Below are 17,716 nucleotides of genomic sequence, written 5' to 3'. Positions count from 1 at the left end.
CATTCTTAGACAATTAGTAATACTGATTCCTCAAGATCTAGCTATACCACTCCTAGGCATATATCCAAAAGATTCTTAAGTATATAACAAAGGCATTTGCTCAACCATGTTTGTATCAGCCTTCTTTCTTTCCTTTTTTTTTTTTTAACTTTTATTAGTTACACTTTATTCACTTTGTATCCCCCCATAAACCTTTCCCTCCTCCCCTCCCAATCCCATCTTCCCTCCCCCTTCTTCACTCATGCTCCTCCCCAAGTCCACTGATAAAGGAGGTGCCCCTCTCCTTCCTTTTGATCTTAACCTATCAAATCTCATCAGGAATGGCTGCATTGTCATCTTCTGTGGACTGGTAAGGCTGCTCCCCTCTCAGGGGGAGGTGATCAAAGAGCAGGCCAATCAGTTCATGCCAGAAACAGTCCTTCTTCCCATTACTATGGAACCCACTTGGACACTAAACTGCCATGGGCTACATCTGTGCAGGGGTTCTAGGTTATCCCATGCATAGTACTTGGTTGGAGTATGAGTCTCTGGAAAGCCCCCTGTGTTCAAATTTTCTGGTTCTGTTGCTCTCCTTGTGGGATTCCTGTCCTCTCCATATCTTACTATTCCCACTTCTTACATAAGATTCCATGCACTCTGCCCAACAGTTGGCCATAAGTCTCAGTGTCTGCTTTGATAGTCTGCAGGGCAGAACCTTTCAGAGGCTCTTTGTGGCAGGTTCCTAACTTGTTTCCTGTTTTCTTCTTCTTCAGATGTCCATCCTCTTTGCCTTTCGGGATGGGGATTGAGCATTTTAGTCAGAGCCCTCCCTCTTGATTAGGTTCTTTAGGTGTACAGATTTTAGTAGGTCTATCCTATATTATATGTCTATATGAGTGAGTATATACCACGTGTGTCATTCTGCTTCTGGGACAGCTCACTCAGGATGATCCTTTCCAGTTCCCACCATTTACCTGCAAATTTCATGATTTCCTTATTTTTCATTGCTGAGTAATATTCCATTGTGTACATGTACCACAATTTCTGTATCCATTCTTCAGTTGAGGGGCATCTGGGTTGTTTCCAGCTTCTGGCTATTGCAAATAAAGCTGTTACAAACATGGTTGAGCCAATGTCTTTATTGTGTATTTGAGCCTCTTTTGGATATATGCCTAGGAGGGGTATGGCTGGATCTTGAGGAAGCACTATTCCTATTTGTCTGAGAAAGTGCCAGACTGATTTCCAGAGTGATTGTACAAGTTTACATTCCCACCAGCAGTGGAGGAGGGTTCCCCTTTCTCCACAACCTCTCCAGCATGTGTTGTCACTTGAGTTTTTGATCTTGGCCATTCTGATGGATGTAAGGTGAAATCTCAGGGTCGTTTTGATTTGCATTTCCCTGATTGCTAATGAGGTTAGCAATTCTTTAAGTGTTTCTCTGTCATTCGATATTCCTATGTCCAGAATTCTTTGTTTAGCTCTGTTTCCCATTTTTTAATTGGATTACTTGGTTTGTTGCTTTTCAGCTTCTTTAGTTGTTTATATATACTGGATATTAGCCCTCTGTCAGATATAGGGTTGGTGAAGATTCTTTCCCAATCTGTAGGCTGTTGTTTTGTTTTGATGATGGTGTCCTTTGCTTTACAGAAGCTTTTCAGTTTCATGAGGTCCCATTTATTGATTGTTGCTCTTAGGGCCTGTGCTGTTGCTGTTCTGTTTAGGAAGTTGTCTCCTGTACCAATGAGTCCTAGGGTCTTCTCCACTTTTTCTTCTAACCAATTTAATGTGTTTGGTTTTATGTTGAGGTCTTTGATCCACTTGGACTTTAGTTTTGTGCAGGGTGGTAAGTATGGATCTATTTGCATTTTTCTACATGTAGACATCCAGTTAGACCAGCACCATTTGGTGAAGATGCTATCTTTTTCCATTGAATGGTTTTGGCATCTTTGTCAAAGATCAGGTGTCCATAAGTGTGTGGGTTTATTTCTGGGTCTTTTATTTGGTTCGGTTCCATTGATCCACAATTCTGTTTCTATGCCAGTACCATGCAGTTTTTATGACTGTTGCTCTATAGTACAGCTTAAGATCAGGGATGGAGATACCTCCAGAAGATCTTTTATTGTAGGAGATTGTTTTAGCAATTCTGGTTTTCTTGTTATTCCACATGAAGTTGAGAATTTTTTTTCAATGTCTGTATAGAATTGTGTTGGTAATTTGATGGGAATTGCATTGAATCTGTAGATTACTTTTGGTAAGATGGCCATTTTTAGTATGTTCATCTTGCCAAGCCATGAGCATGGGAGTTCTTTCCATCTTCTGATATCTTCTTCTAATTCTTTCTTCAGAGACTTAAATTTTTTTTCATACAAGTCTTTGACTTGCTTGGTTAGGGTTACTCCAAAGTACTTTATGTCATTTGTGGCTATTGTGAAGGGTGTTGTTTCCCAAACTTCTTTTGTTGATTTGGATGGTGTCTTTGTGCCTTTTAGTTAGCTTGGCTAAGGGTTTGTCTATCTTGTTGATTTTCTCAAAGAACCAGCTCTTGGTTTCATTGATGCTTTGAATTGTTTTATTTGTTTCTAATTGATTGATTTCAGCCCTGAGTTTGATTATTTCCAGCCGTGTACTCCTTTCTAAGTGCATTTGCTTCTTCTTTTTCTAGGGTTTTTAGGTGAGCCATTAAGCTGTCTCGAATTTCTTCTTGAAGGCACTTAGTGCTATGAACTTTCCTCTTAGAACTGTTTTCATTGTGTCCCACAAGTTTGGGTATTTTGTGCCTTCAATTTCATTGAATTCTAGGAAGACTTTAATTTCTTTATTTATTTCTTCCCTGACCCAGATGTCTTTTAGTAGCAACTTGTTCAGTTTCCATGTGTGTGTAGGCTTTTTGCTATTTCTGTTGTTGTTGAGGTCCAGCTTTATTCCATGGTGATCTGATAGGATACAAGGGATTATTTCAATCTTCTTGTATCTGTTGAGGCTCGCTTTGTGACCAACCATATGGTCTATTTTGGAGAAGGTTCCATGAGGTGCTGAGAAGAAGGTAAATTTGTAGATGTCTGTTAGGTCCATTTGATTCGTGACCTCTGATAGAGACATTGTTTCTTTGTTAAATTTCTGTTTTGTTGACCTGTCCTTTGTTGAGAGTGGGGCGTTGAAGTCTCCCACTATTAATGTGTGGAGATCTATGTGTGGTTTAAGTTTTATCATTATTTCTTTTACAAATATGGGTGCCCTTGTATTTGAGGCATAGATGTTCAGGATTGTGATGTCTTCCTGGTGGAATTTTCCCTTGATGAGTATGAAGTGTCCTTCCCCATCTCCTTTGATTAATTTTGGTTGAATGTCTATTTTATCAGATATTAGAATGGCTACTCCTGCTTGCTTCTTGGGTCCATTTGCTTGGAAAGCGGTCTTCCAGCCCTTTACCCTCAGGAGGGTGTGACCCAGAGGAGATTTGGGAGGGGGCCATGACCAGGATACAAAGTAAGTAAATTGTGATAATAATAATAAAAATAATAATAATAGGAAAAGAAGAAAGAAATAAAAAATAAAAAATTAATAGATATAATCTAAAATGCAAAAAATAAGCAAACCTAAAGCAACCATTTGTTCAATTTTCAGGGATCTTCTAGACCAGTTAATGTGCACAGCAATTATTAGAAATAAGTTACATTTAAAATAAAGGTAGTGAATTCTCAAAAACACTATTTTCAGATTTTAACCTCATTTAATATATATCCTCTTGACGTTCTTTACACCCAGTATAAGCATATGGTTGTATTGCCACGTGATAGACTTGCCAATTCCGTATTTAGTAGTAAACATCCCATTGGCAGTTTGAACTTGGATAGCATCCTTTATACATTAGTGACATACACACATATAAAATATATATTTGATTAATTTCTTTCAATTTATGTGTTTTGTTTTGTTTGCATTTGTGTCTGTACATGACATTTGTCCCTGGTGCCTGTGGAGGTAAGAAGAGGGTGTTGGATCCCCACCACACAAACCAGAACTTGAGTTATAGTCAGGTATGAACTGCCATATGGGTGCAGGGAATTGCATCTGTGTCATCTGCAAGAACTACACATGTTCTGAGCCACTATCTGAACCATCTCTTGATCCTCAGGGACTTACAATTTTGGGAGCCAGATGCTAAGTGTTTACCTCCACTTTACTACTCACCCCTCTGCTTTACCCGTGGTCACCTGAAGTCATACAGGTGAGAAAAAAGTTAGACAAGGAAGGGGAAATTATTGCCAGTGACTCCAAATGGAGAGAGAAGTGAACCGATAGGCAATCAAAACAGCCATAGGCAACAGTAATGAAAATACCTGAGTACTTCATTACACACAGAAAAATAAGGAAGATTCTGAGTGTGTGTCACTTACGGATCCAAACAAAATTAGTGGCATAAGTTCCAATATTGTTGGAATAAACTATGTCCCTAAGTATGGGACCTGAACTTCCAGTGTAAAACATGAAAATTTGTAAAGAGAGTCCATGCCTCTAAAATGGGAGGCACACAGTTCTATCTCTACTCATATGACCACATCACCAGAGTAAAGAAAAATATATAAAACACCTGACTTAGACCTAAACTCTAAGAGAAAGTTAGGTAACTTAGAAGAGGATGAAGAGTTTATCCACAAATTGTAGAAAACTAAAATACAACAATAATAAAATAAGAGTGATGTAAAATTAACGACAGAGAAAAAGCTTTGATGTTACACAGTTTAAAAAACAGAAGAAAAAGATAGCTGCTGGGAGAGGAAATAATTGTTTTCTTCAATGGAGTGTAACTGGGCATATCAGCCACCCAAGAGGGCAGGCCTTATGCTCAGGAGCAATCACCCAACACAACACAAAATGGACTCCATGTTTGTTTTGTTTTCTTTTTTCTTGTTCTTGTTCTTCTTCTTGTTCTTGTTCTTCTTCTTGTTCTTCTTGTTCTTGTTCTTCTTCTTCTTGTTCTTCTTCTTCTTGTTCTTCTTCTTGTTCTTCTTCTTGTTCTTCTTGTTCTTGTTCTTCTTCTTAGTTTCTATGTGTGCTTTTTGTTTTCTTTTTTTTTTCTTCTGGTTTCTTTTTTTAAAATTCTTTATTAATTACACTTTATTCACTTTGAATCTCCCTCGTGGTTCCCTCCCTCCTCCTGTCCCAATCCCTCCCTTCCTCCCTCTTCTGCATGCATGCCCCTCCCCAAGTCCACTGATAGGGGAGGTCTTTTTTTCCTTCCTTCTGATCCTAGTCAATTAGGTCTCACCAGGAGTGGCTGCATTGTCTTCCTCTGTGGCCTGGTAAGGCTGCTCCCCCCTCAGGGGGAGGTGATTAAAGAGCCAGCCACTGAGTTCATGTCAGAGACAGTCCCTCTTCCCATTACTAGGGAACCCACTTGGCTACTGAACTTTCATGGGCTACATCTGTGCAGGGGTCTTAGGTTATCACCATGCATAGTCCTTGGTTGAAGTATCAGTCTCAGGAAAGACCCCTGTGCTCAGATTTTTTGATTCTGTTGCTCTCCTTGTTGTTGTTGTTTTTTTTTGTTGGTTTTTTTTGTTTTGGTTTGTTTATTTGTTTGTTTTTTCTTTTTCAGGAGAGAAAGAAAATGAAGTTATGTGGGTAGGGATGGGGGATTCTGGGAGGAGTTGGGGGAGGGAAAGAAATAAGATCAAAATATATATGAAAATTTAAAAAAATCAAGACAAGAAAAAGATGCTGAAATAACACATGTGCCTAAAAGGTGACATATCAGATTCAAGAAAACAAATTGAGAACCAGCATAATACTGCTAGAGGTTGGATAAAATCACTTGAATAGAATGGAACAAAAGTACATTATTAAATTAATAACAGAGCAAAAGCTTGAGGTCATACAATTAAAAGATAAGAAAAAGAAAAGTGAGAAAAATTTTAGAATATTAATATCTAAATTCATTTGGATAACATCTCAACTAGGGGATCAAAATCATCTTAAATGAGAGTCAGATGAACATTAGATGCTTATGGAACCTTGAGAAGGACACAACACAGTATTCTGGCTGGAAATATATAAATGGAAGCTAAAGAATGTTCAATTTAAAAGCAACAGGAAGTATTCTTTTAAAATATCAAGGTCATAAGGAACAAATACTGAGAAAATGATTTATATTAAAAGGTATTAAAGAATGTGACAAGTTAATGTCAAACATGAGCATCTAGAAGACTGTGCATTACAGGGGGAAATGCTTGAAAGAGTGTGATTGAGCCAACTTGCAAAACTGCAATGTGCACAGAAGATTCAAAGCACAGTTAACCTTACATTTACTGAGATGTATAACTGCTGTGGATCTAAGGGACACTACTATAATCTAGGAAAAAGAAACAAAACTAGTAAGTAATTGAGTTTCAATCAAGAATCTTGGCAGAAAAAAATACAAAGCAACCACAAAATGGGGAAACAGTCAAATGGCTGCCTAAATCATCTCTACAGCCATATCTAGCCCCAAAAGAAAAGGGTAAAAGTTTTCAGTATTCTTATAAACAAGGGGATGGTCTATGTATTTTATATGTAGCCTAATTGCTCTTTAAATGCATCAGTTCAGGTGGCTAGGCCTATAGTTCAGTAGTACAGCACTCATCTAGCTGGACTGAGGTCACAGAGTCCATTGGTAGCACTGTGTCAATAAACAAAGTAAGACATTCCTTAGGGTCAGCCGCTTTGGACCCAGAGAAGAGCATGTCTGATTGCATGCGGGTTGATGCCCCAGGTCCCGCCTCTGAGAAAAAGGTATCGGACGGGTCTGATGCTCTTTGGGTGGATGACACCTAAATGAACATCAGTACAAAATCCCAATTTATTTCTATTATCAGAGATCAGACCTCTACTCTTGCCTGATGCGTCTAAAACAAAAAGGGGGAACTGTAGAAAGCTGCGGAATGCTGAGCCTTAAAGATGGAGCTGGTTTCCACCTTCCACCTTCCCGATGGTGAGTGCTCTCTGTCACGAACAATTCCACATTTGGCTAAGGCTGAGGATCTGGCTTGCTTCCATGTATGTGGACCTATCTGCATTGCCCATGAGGCACGCTGGGGTTGGCTACCCAGAGGCTATTTAAGCTGTGGGCTGGCTTTCCCCAGGGTCACATGATTGTTCAAGGTTCCTGAATAAACTGCATTGAAAAAAAAAAAAGAGAGAAAACAAATAACAGGACAGGAGCCTACCACAGAGGGCCTCTGAAAGACTCTACCTAGTGGTAGAGTCTAAGATGCTAAGACTCATAACCAAACCTTCAGCAGAGTGCAGGGAATCATATGAAAGAAAATGAAGTTAGTATGACATGAAGAGGATAGGAGCTCCACAAAGACCATATCTGGAAACAGGGGTCTTATATGAGACTGTTTCTCCAACCCTGAACCATGTATGGATATAACTTAGAACCTCTGCTCAATGTAGCCTGTGGTAGCTCAGTAACCAAGTGAGTTACCCTAGTAAGGGGAATAGGGACTATTTCTGACAGGAACTCAATGGCAGGCTCTTTGACCTCCCCACCCCCCAAGGGAGGAGCAGCCCTGCTAGGCCACAGAGGAGGACTTTGCAGCCAGTACTGAAGATACCTAATAAAACAGGGTCAGATGAAAGGGGAGGAGGTCCTCCCCTAACAGTGGACTTGGAAAGGGGCATGGTGGAGATGAGGGAGGGAGGGAGGGATTGGGAGGGAATGAGGGAGTGGGATACAGCAGGGATACAGAGTTAATAAAATATAACTAATAATAAAAATTAAAAAAAAGGAGCGTTAAAGGACCATATAATGATTAATTGGATAAAATACAAATTATACTTCTGGTTCCAGATTGTGATTAGCTTTAAGATGTTTGAAAAGCACAATTACATAGTACAAGATTAATGCACAAGTCAATTTTATTCTTTTACACTTGAATGAACATATGATAATGAAATTAAGTAAAACATTTCATTTATAATAACATTGAAAACAGTAACATATTTATAAGGAATGAGTTTAACATAACTATAAAACATGTATGCTCTGAAAATTAGCAGATATTCTTGAAATAAAGTTCAAAAGGTCTGAATGAATGGAAAGCCATCCCATGTTTGTGGACAAGAAGAATTAATTTTTTTATTCAATTATTTATTTTGCGTACTCTATCTGCCTCTACACCTGCAGGCCAGAAGAGGGCATCAGATCTTATTATACATGATTGTGAGCCAGCATGTGGTTGCTGGGAATTGAACTCAGAACCTCTGGAAGAACAGCCAGGGCTCTTAACCACTAAGGCATCTCTCTAGCCCCAAGAATTAGTATTTTAAAGATGGGAATGATTGCCAAATTGCTACAGATTCAGTAATTTGGCTCCATCAAAATAGCAGCCATCTTGTTTGTAGAAATTGATAAACTGACCCCTAAGTTCCCACGGAAATTAGAGGGACACAGAATAACCGAAACAATCTGGATATCAGGGTTACGACTACTGTGATGAAAAATGACCAGACTCAAATTGGGTGCAAAGGGTTTATTTGGCTCACTTACACATTGTAGCCCATCACTGAAGGAAGTTAGGACAGCAACTTGTGCAGGGCAGGACTGCAGACAGGAGCTGTTGCACCCACCATGGAGGGATGCTACCTAATGGCTTGCTCAGCCTGCTTTCTTATAGAATCCAGTAGCACCAGCTCAGAGACGGCCCCATGCACTGGGCCCTTCCCTATCAGTCACTAAATAAAATGTCCTAGAGGCACACCTGATCTTATGGAGGCATTTTCTCAATTGAGGCTCTCCCTCTTCTCTCTCTGATGACTCTAGCTTGTGTCAAGTTGACATAAGCCTAGACAGTACCGATGGCTGCTTAGGGTTGGGAAAATTGAAGAATGGCTGTTAATGGACTTGGGACTTCCATTGCTGGTGATAAAAAATATTCTAAAGTTGACTGGGGTGGTGAATGAATAACCGTGAATACACTAAAAACAAAACAAAACAAAACAAAACAAAACATTGAATTGTGTGCTTAAAATGGGCCATTGGGTGGTATGTGTGTTACATCTTAGTAAAAACGTTTCACATTGAGCGTGGTGGCATAGGTCATTAATCCCAGAACATGGGAGGCAGAGGCAAGAGGACCTATGAGTTTGAGGCCAGCCTGGTCTATGTAGTGAGTTCCAGGATAGTGTGGGCAGGAGGAGGTTCACAGAGAAACCAGAAAAAGTTTTAAAAGTTGTTTGACTGAAACGGGAAGAAAGAACATAGAATTTAATTAGCAGAAGCAAAACCTTTTTGCTTTGTTAACAGGTTAGGATTTGGAATCACCCGCTTTAGTTCAAGAAGGGAGAAAGAACAGCGAACAATTCGCTAGGCTGTATGTAACCTTAGTTACTACCTGCTAGGCACTGTGATGGGTGTTGAGGATAGTAAACCAAACAAGCATGTTGCTGTACTCAGAATACTTAGAGTGTTCCATGATAACATAAACCAAGGAATTATACAGTTGGGTGGATGCTATACAAAAAAAAAAAAAATTCAGATAGTAAGAAAAGGTGCAACAGCCGGGTGGCGGTGGCACATGCCTTTCATCCCAGAATTCGGGAGGCAGGGTCAAGCATATTGTTGTGAGGTTGAGGCCAGCCTGGTCTACAAAGTGAATCCAGGCTAGCTGGAGCTATACAGAGAAACCCTGTCTCGAAAAACAAAACAAAATAATAATAATTAAAAAATAAATAAATAAAAGGAAAAAGATATCACAGAAGCTCCTAATCTAATATAGAAAGGAAGGGAAAGCTTTAGCAGGAAAGTGACGTTTCCACTGAGTGCTTGAGGTTGAAGAATAAACTAGGTGGGAGCCAGTGAGATAACTGAATGAGTAATTGAGCTTGCCATCAAGCCTGCTGACTGCTCTTGCTCCCTGGGACATGGCAGAAGAAAGAGAGCCAACTCCCACAGGTTGTCCTGTGACCTCCACATTTGACATGTGGCACACACTTGAACACCCCACCTCTGCGCTCCAAATAAGTAAATGTAAGGAGAAGAAAAGAGAACAACCTAGGTGAAGAGTGGGTGTGACGAGTGGATTCTAGACAGAGGAACGAGGACCTCGACTGTGGAGGAATCAGAAGCCAGTGAGAAGTGTGCTATGTGAGAAGTGGTGAAGGGTTGGGATGATGCTAAAGGGGGTAGCAGACACAGCTTTCTCTGGCCTTTAAAATACTGATCAAAATCATAGAGAAAGCTGTGACATGTTCTAACAGGGAGAAGCTTTCAGTTGCCATCTCCAGGTATCTTTTGTGTGTTAGCTAGCTCTCTGTCACTATGACAAGTACCTGACTTAGGCAGAAGAGACATAATTTATCTGGGCACACGTTTTTGAATATTTCAGTTCATTGCTACTTGGGCCTCTGTCTTTGAAGGAAAGGACTATACCATAGAACAAAACTGCCTACCTCATGGGAGCCAGGAAGGAAAACAAAAACAAAAAGCCAAGAACAGGTCTGTGTTCAAATATCCCTTTCAGGGGTCTATCCTCAGCAATCCATCTTTTTCCCACTAGGACACATCCCCTAAAGGTTTGGGGAACAGCTTTCAACATATGGCTCTTTGGGGATGACCTGAAATATAAACCACAGCATTTTCATTAGGAAACTTCTCAAGGAATAACCCCCAAATGGAATTAACTGACTATGTTTGTAGTGGTGATGTGACTGTTTCACTTCTTACCAAACATCCTGGTATATAGCACTTGTATTTGAATGCCTGGGAAACAGTTTGCGAATTTCCCAGATGGAGAAGGGAGGGGAAGATGTACAAGAGGAACCCTAAGGAGACGCAGCTGGGCCATGTGTATGCCGGTGACCTCAGGCACAGCCATTAGAACACATTGCTCTTCTTTAAGCTTCAGATGTATGTTAGTGGGTGAGGTCACTCCTTAGGACCCTGGAGTCTTGTCATTTAGAGCTGTAATGTTAAAACTAGCACCATGAACACTTTATAAAATATGGGTGGAGTAGCCTTTGGCCTCTGTCATATATTGCCGAGGCTATGATCTGGTATTCTCAATTGAATACAGGTGTAAGCAGATGGAAAAGAAATTCTCTTGCAAGTCTCAGTGTGTTTTCATTAACTGTTGGAAAATTTGTTCTGAGAATAGCATCAAGGAACTGATCAACACTGTGGGGAATGGCCAAGGGAGGCCTCTGAGAGACGGCTTCTCTTTTGGCCAAGGATTGCTTTGCCAAAAATCTTCAAAGCTATGGGGCTGCCTTGGCAAAATCAAGTAAAACAAGATGCCAGAGTTCTTTAGATTTACCATTAAGTCACAAGTTACAGATGCTCTTGAGTCTAGATCTTTGGCTTGTGGGTTCTCGGGATAATCTGTTTTAATGTTCTACTTTTTTCTTTGCTTGGTAGGGTAGTGGCGTATCTTGTGTGCTGTTAATACCATCCCCCAAATGTCAGTTTTCTTTCTCCTTATTGCTCATTTTCCCGTCTTTTTCTCTCTTCCATTTTTACTATGGTCCTCTTTCATGATTTCTTTCCATTAAATGACCAGCTACAATTCTATGCTGCTATATAACATGACTCACAATCACCAAACATGTTTAATTAAAAATAATTCAGTTATACTATGTACAGAGGATGTGTGATCACTTTTCTTTCAGCTTCTCTAACATCCCTGGCTTCTGCTTTCTTTTTCCCATGGTCATCATTTGAATCTTCTGTCAAAGGCAAGAATAATTTGTCTAAACCAATAGCGATGGTGTTATTTCTCTTGACAAAGAATGATTGCCTTAAGAATCTCCAAGGGCCCAAAACCCTAAGCCTAGGGGGTTCCTGAAAAGACTGATTTTCCAACCAAGGACCATGTATGGAGAGGACCTAGACCTCCTGCTCAGATGTAGCACATGGGCAGCTCAGTCTCCATGGGGGTTCCTAGTAAGGGGAACAGGGACTGTCTCTGGCATGAATTCAGTTGCCTGCTCTTAGATAACTTTTTCCTGGCATGGTGGCATTACTAGGCCACAGAGAAAGAGGATACAGACAGTCCTGATGAGACCTGATAGGGTAGAGTCAGATAGAAGGGGAGGAGGACTCCCCGTATCAGTGGTATAGGGGAGGGGCATGGTGGGGAAAATGGAGGGAGGATGGGAACAGAAGGAGATGAGAAAGGGGGCTACCGCCAGGATACAAAATGAATAAGCTGGAAATAATAATAATAATAAATGTATAATTGAAAAAAAAAAGAATCTTTAAAGGGCCAGAGAGCTATCTCAGCAATCAAGAGCACTGGCTGCACTTCCAGAGGTCCTGAGTTCAATACAGAGCACCCACATAGTAGCTTACAACCATCTGTAATGACATCTGATTTTCTCTTCTGGTGTGCATTAAAAAATCTGAGCACAGGAGTCTTTCCTGAGAATGAAACTCCAACCAAGGACTATGCATGGAGATAACCTAAGACCCCTGCACAGATGTAGCCCATGGCAGTTCAGTATCCAAGTGGGTTACATTGTAATAGGAACAGGGACTGTCTCTGACAAGAACTGATTGGCCTGTTCTTTAATTACCTCCCCCTGAGGGGGGAAGCAGCATTACCAGGCCACAGAGGAAGACAATGCAGCCACTCCTGATGAGACCTAATTGACTAGGATCAGAAGGAAGGAAAAGAAGTCGTCCCCTATCAGTGGACTTGGGGAGGGGCATGCATGCAGAGGGTGGAGGAAGGGAGGGATTGGGACGGGAGGAGGGAAAGAACCACAGGGGGGATACAAAGTGAATAAAGTGTAATTAATAAAGGATTTAAAAAAAGAGAACACTCATATACATAAATTATTTTTAAAAAATCTCTAACGCCAGTTTGCATCTAGACCAGTGATTCTCAACTTGTGGGTTGTCACCCCACAAGGGGTCACCTATCCGATGTCCTTCACGTCAGATACTCACAGTTCATAACAGTAACACAATTACAGTTATGAAGTAGCAACAAAATAATTGATGGTTGGTATCAGCACAACATGAGGAACTCTATTCAAGGGTCACAGCATTAGGAAGGTTGAAAATCACTGCTCTAGATAAAGGAAGAAGCCGGTAGTAGTCTAGACAAGCTACAGCAGAGCGAAATTGGACTCCTGATAGACCATGCCTGACAACCTCTGCTACCAGACTCCATGTTACGCGACATAGTTGGTTTCCTGATTGCTTAAGCCGGTGAGCTAGGTTATAGTCGCTTGAATTTAAAAGCACACTTCACTGTCAGTACTTTGAGCCTTGCTCCTCAAGGCTCTTTACTGTTTTTTATCCCCTCAGCTTTAGATTTTGTGCTTGGGTCAGCCACTGTGAATGAACATATTAATCCTTGCTTCAACTAAAGTTTACATGTTGGGTGAACTCTTTGGTTCTGATTCCACCTTAGCCTTTTTCTTAAGCATGTGCTCGCTGTTACACATGTTCATACCCCCCTCCCCCCCACACACTTGGAGCCAAACATAAAATCAACTTTGACTATACTTCATAATCACATACAGAATCAAAAGAAAAAAAAAAAAACCTTAAGTAATCAGGTGCCATCTTTGGAAAGATCCAGATATTTGCATATTGTTAAAACTCCATGTGATTTCTTTCTTTCTTTTTCTTTTTTTCTTCTGTTTATGTTTTTTTGTTTTTTGAGATAGGGTCTCTTTGTGTAGTCCTGGCTGTCCTGGAAACTCACTCCGTAGACAAGGCTGGCCTTGAACATATGGAACACATCTGCCTGCCTTTGCCTCCCAAGTGATATAATTAAAGGTATGTGCCAGCACTGCTGGCCCACATGTGATTTTTTTTTGTTTGTTTGTTTGGTTCTTCAACACAGGGTTTCTCTGTGTAGCACTGGCTGTCCTGGACTTAGTTTGTGGACCACTCTGATCTTAAACTCACAGGGATCTACCTGTATCTGACTCCCTGAGTGCTGGGATTAAAGGCATGCTCCACAATGCCTGGCTCACATATGATTCTTAATATATTATTGGAGTTAAAGTCAAATGGCTTCAAGATACCTGATCTGGGGTGTCTTTTGTAGTCTTCTAACTTATTCCTAAGTTGAACTCTTCATTCTGCTTCTTGGGCTCGCAGTCCTCTAAACTCTCTCTCTCCATAGTCAAGGAGGCAGAAGCAGCACCCATTTTCAAGAATCTCACAATCTAGTCGTATAGGCTGGGAATAAGTAATGGGCTATAGCATCATCTCTTAAGGTTTCCTGGTTATCATCTCTGTGTAGGCATAGGTAAAAGCCAGAAACAAACAAACAAAGTAAGCTTATGTATTACACTCTTTGTGTCCCTCTTCACAACTGGAATTTCTAGCCCAGTGTTGTTGGACAGACCTTTCAAAGATGTTGAAAATGAATGGTTACACTATTTAGGGCAGAAAGCCCTAAGTATGCCTTTTCCGAGCATTTGAAAAATGTGCCTGGTAATTTTTAGAAATGGAGTTTCTACTGTTAGTTAATTTTCATTAACTTGCAGACACACACACACACACACATACACACACACACACACACACACACAAATAGTTACCATAATGGCCAGCGCATCCTTTGCAAATCCTTCTTGGTTATTCCTGGGATTTGTTTTTGTTTTGTTTTTGAGGCAAGGTTTCTCTGTGTAGCCCTGGCTATTCTGTACACAGGGCTGTTCTCAAACTCAGAAATCCACCTGCCTCTGACTCCCAAGTGATGGGATTTAAGGCGTGCACCATGACAGCCCCAGCTTTTCCTTCCACCTGTGATTCTTTATGAACTTTAAAAAAAAGGGGGGGTAACCACTATTTATACAGAATGTATACACAATGGAATATATTTTTAAGCTATAAAGAATGAAATTGCATTATTTGCAAGAAAATGGATGTATCTGTAGATAAATATAGCTGAAGCAATCCAGTCTCAGAAACAAAATTACATGCTTTCTCTCATTTGTCATTCTTGGATTTTATATAGATGCATGAAATCATGCATGCATATACCATAAAAGTGAAGTAAAAGCATCCAGGACCAAGGGGGTACTAACAGGGGATGAGAAGAGTAAGGAAAAGACAGCTATTGGGGTTTGGAAAAGAATGTGTTTAACATATATTATTTGCTTGTATCAAAATATCCTTATTCTGATGAGACCTGATAAGCTAGGGTCAGATGGAAGGGGAGGAGGACTTCCCCTATCAGTGGACTTGGAGAGGAGCAGGGAGGAGATGAGGGAGGGAGGGTAAGATTGGGAAGGAGTAGGGGAGGGGGCTACAGATGGGATACAAAATGAATAAACTGTAATTAATATATAAAAATGAAAATTTAATTAAAAATTCTTATATCTTATATGATATATTACCATGTAAAATTAATATACACAATGGAATTTCATTTTAAAATTTTATTTATCATTGTTTATGTGTCCCAGTGCACACATGTTACAGTGTGTGTGTAGGTAACAGGAGAACTATTGGGAGTTAGTTCTCTCCTTCTACTGCCAGTTCTGGCCATTGAACTCAGGTTATCTGCTTTGGCTCTGAAGCTATCAGGTTATCTGCCTTGGCTCTGAGCTATCTTGCTGCCCCATCACAATGAAAAACATTTTAAAAAACCTAAAAATCACAAAATAAGATAGGAAAATTTTGCGTTCTTTGTCTCTTTGTTTTGCACTCATACTTATTTTCTCTTACGGATATATAGTTTTCACAACTCTTTGGTCTTTTCTCAGCTTTCCCCAATTTAAAATTTTTAATTACCGCAATGATGCTAATGTGTCTCACAATTTTCTGTCCAGATTTTTATTTGTACTTTTATTTGCTCTACGTTATTACCTTCCAGTTAGTAAACCACAGTGTAAATATAGCAATAAAATTATTAAATTTATGATCTTGCTGAAAACAGAATATTCATATTTCTTTTCTAGTAATTTAGCTGATAAAACGAAATACACACAAATCCTCATGCTGTTTAATGAGAAATTAAGTTTATTCGGGTGCTTTCTGATGACTGTATGTGCTGTTTGTCTTCAATAGCTGCCTTAAGGAGTTTAACTCTTTGTTTAAGAGATAGAAAGCATATTAGTGACAAAGTCAGGCACTGATCTCAGAGTGTTCTCTAATGGAATTCATTCACTCTTTTTTTCCTTTTGTCTACATGATTCAGAGAGATCTTAACACAAGCCACACGTTTGGCTGTGTGCACACCAGAAGGTTTTTGCTTTCTCAGTGGATGCATGTCTTAGGATGGGGGCAGGTCGCTGCTTAGTAAGCTCATTCCTGCATGTGGTATTACTTTATACCTGTTGATGGAGATTACAAAAGAAACTGTCGAAAATGGGAAAGGGACAACCGTATTGCCTATCCTCGCTTCTGCCAGTTAGAGTAGTACGTTAATCCTGTCTTCATTGGCAAAATCGTTCCGTCTCGAGTGCTGGGCAGAAAGGATAGCAAAACGCTTTCTGGAGATTCACTGCTGATCTGTAACGTGTTCATAATCAACAAGACTGAATATGCTGTGTGGCCAGAATGTCAAGCAAAAAAATTGCAGAGCATGTGTACAGAATTTTTAGTAGTGTGTCAGAATAAAATTTAAGGTTTTAGCTTGCAAATTTTTGGTGCATAAAGAAGGCAGGTTTTTCATTCGCTTAAAGTAAATTGTATAAAGAGGCATCATACCTAAACTGGACTATGTGTACCCTGGTCTGGATCTGTTTGCCTTTTCATAAAGTCGATTATTTCAGTAAACAAATATGTAAATGGGTGTATACTTGCTTTTCAACTGTGGAAAATTAAAATTAATTCTTAGGGGATTTTTAAGAGCATTTAAAATTGATATTTTCATTTTGATAAGATTCTCCATATAATTGAATAAAAATACTTGGTGAATAAGTTGTCCTATATTTTAAATAAAGATCTTGGTGTGTACTAACAAATGCACATCTGCTTACATACATGCATATCCATGTCTGTAAAATACAGATTCCTTATACACAAATCATTACATTTTGAATAATGTATATTCATTTTTGGTTATGTGATTCTTCAAGCCTACATTTTTACCATGGAAAATTAACTGTGGTTTTCTCAAAATATTTTAAATACATATTTAAAACAGCCATAATTATACAGTTCCATTTACATACTTGTACAAAACAAAGAGGGACATGGTCACAGTGATACTAAGTTGGATAGATGTCCAGCTGTAGCAAAGGTAGACTTGATAGTCTGTAGCTAGACATAAATAGTATTTTTTGTCCAATAGAAAGGTGCTGCAGGGGAGCAGATAAATGGAATATTCTGATCACTAATTTGGTATGTACTGTGCAGAGTAATATAATTCAACAAATTTGTCCTTAAGTAAGTATAAAAAAGAAAGGAAAATATAGAAAGAAAAAGAGAGGGAGAGGGAAAAAGGAGAAGAGGAGGAAGAGGAGAGAGGATAGAGTAGAGAGGAAGAGGACGAAGAGGAGAGTACCCAAATGTGCTCAGAAATGTATCTCATCATTTTGCTTTTGGATTCCTCTCCTCATTGATAATCAAAGATTTCTATCAGATCAAGATCTTTGTGTCTATTATTAAGTTATCTTTCAAGAGACCCTTTAGCTCATATGTACCAGACATCTTTTGGGCCCCAAAGTCTTACTTTGTCTAATTTGCAAAAGTTCCCAATGTTAGAAAAACGTGCACCTGTGAGGTTACACGATGGGTTCACAAATCACACCACAAGCCACGTGGGAGGTTTATTAGGGGAAG

Source organism: Meriones unguiculatus, chromosome X (genome assembly GCF_030254825.1).
Source record: "Meriones unguiculatus strain TT.TT164.6M chromosome X, Bangor_MerUng_6.1, whole genome shotgun sequence".
Classification (NCBI taxonomy): Eukaryota; Metazoa; Chordata; class Mammalia; order Rodentia; family Muridae; genus Meriones; species Meriones unguiculatus.
Note: the sequence above shows the minus strand (reverse complement) of the source record.